We start from the raw sequence: 1,249 nt of genomic DNA, 5'->3' as shown, positions 1-1,249 counted from the left end.
CTTCTTCTTCTTCTTCTTCTTCTTCTTCTTCTTCTTCTTCTTCTTCTTCTTCTTCTTCTTCTTCTTCTTCTTCTTCTTCTTCTTCTTCTTACTTGTGTTCAATGTGACCTTATCACATGTCATACCACCCGTCACTACTAATTTATCTCTACTCTTGTTATACCTAAGGGGCACCGAATTGTTTCATTTAACTGGTATGAGTCCCAGTTTCGTTCCATTTGTGCCGTTTTTTATGGTGTTTTTTTTTTTAAACGGAAATGTAAGAGTACCTGCCGGTCTAACTGCACCATTCTTTGTGGCGAGTACCGCCATTTCCTTGCAATATGAGATGCCGGGCACTTTTCTTTGAAGGGAGTTTCGAGACTACGTTGTTCTCACATTGTTCTCACATTGTTTTTATTTCTGTTGGGTTAAATAAGACTTGGGGGTGTGGAGGGGTTATTTTTCTGTTTAGATTTGTTTAAGTTGTATAGTTTAACTGTATTATTTGTTGTTTTTACAGAGAGTTTTAGTTTATTTTTCCGTTTCCCAGTTTGTTTGTTCTTTTTTCGTTTTGCTTTCTTATTTATTTTTTGGGGGTAAGGCTGTTCAAAATTATTAGCTGCACTTTTTGAGGTGGAAAATGGGGGAGGAGGGTGTGTAAGAGTGATTTTCTTAATTTTAGGAGTGCAGGTGGATGCGCTAAGGAAAGGAAGGCCAGGAACCTTCCAGAAAGACAGAGAGTCATGCTTGGCGAAGCCGAGAATTGAACTACGTCACTTAAACTTAAAGTTCAGACTTTCACTTACGTAACGTTTTAAAGTGGCAGACAGCGACAACAACACCCCACACAGCACAAGCTTAACGTTCTTCTTGATATTCAAACCAGCTTCACCCTCGTTGTTCTCTGGCATGATATCAACATTGTTGTGTGTTCATCTTTTTGTCATTCCTCTATTCTTCCTCGCTCCCCTTTCTTGCCTTCACGTCGTCTCTGTGGGTGGTTGGGATATACCTCTAGTCGGTCATACTTCTTTCCTATCCCCTATGTTGTTTCTGTCTAGCTGTCTTGCTTTTTCCTAGCATTAATCGACCGTTATTGTGTCGATCTGCTTCTTATTACTTAAACAAAAATTTGAGTGTACTTAGTCGCTTGTATACTTTTGCGTCAGTATGAGAGCAGTGTGTGACTGTATGAGTGTGCATTAATGTATGTGGGGAGTTGGCGGGAGGGAGGGGGAAAGACGCGCGTGTGTGTGTGTGTGTGTGT

General features: G+C 40.4%; 1 long non-coding RNA gene across 6 annotated transcripts in view; it reads left to right on the top strand.

Annotated features, from left to right (window-relative positions):
* LOC101849051 overlaps positions 1-1,249 on the top strand; it is a 54,685-nt gene that overhangs the window by 32,730 nt on the left and 20,706 nt on the right. The gene's annotated exons all lie outside the window — the stretch shown is intronic.

The sequence above is a fragment of the Aplysia californica genome, unplaced genomic scaffold (genome assembly GCF_000002075.1).
Source record: "Aplysia californica isolate F4 #8 unplaced genomic scaffold, AplCal3.0 scaffold00175, whole genome shotgun sequence".
Lineage (NCBI taxonomy): Eukaryota > Metazoa > Mollusca > Gastropoda > Aplysiida > Aplysiidae > Aplysia > Aplysia californica.
This window is presented reverse-complemented; position numbering and strand designations above follow the sequence as displayed.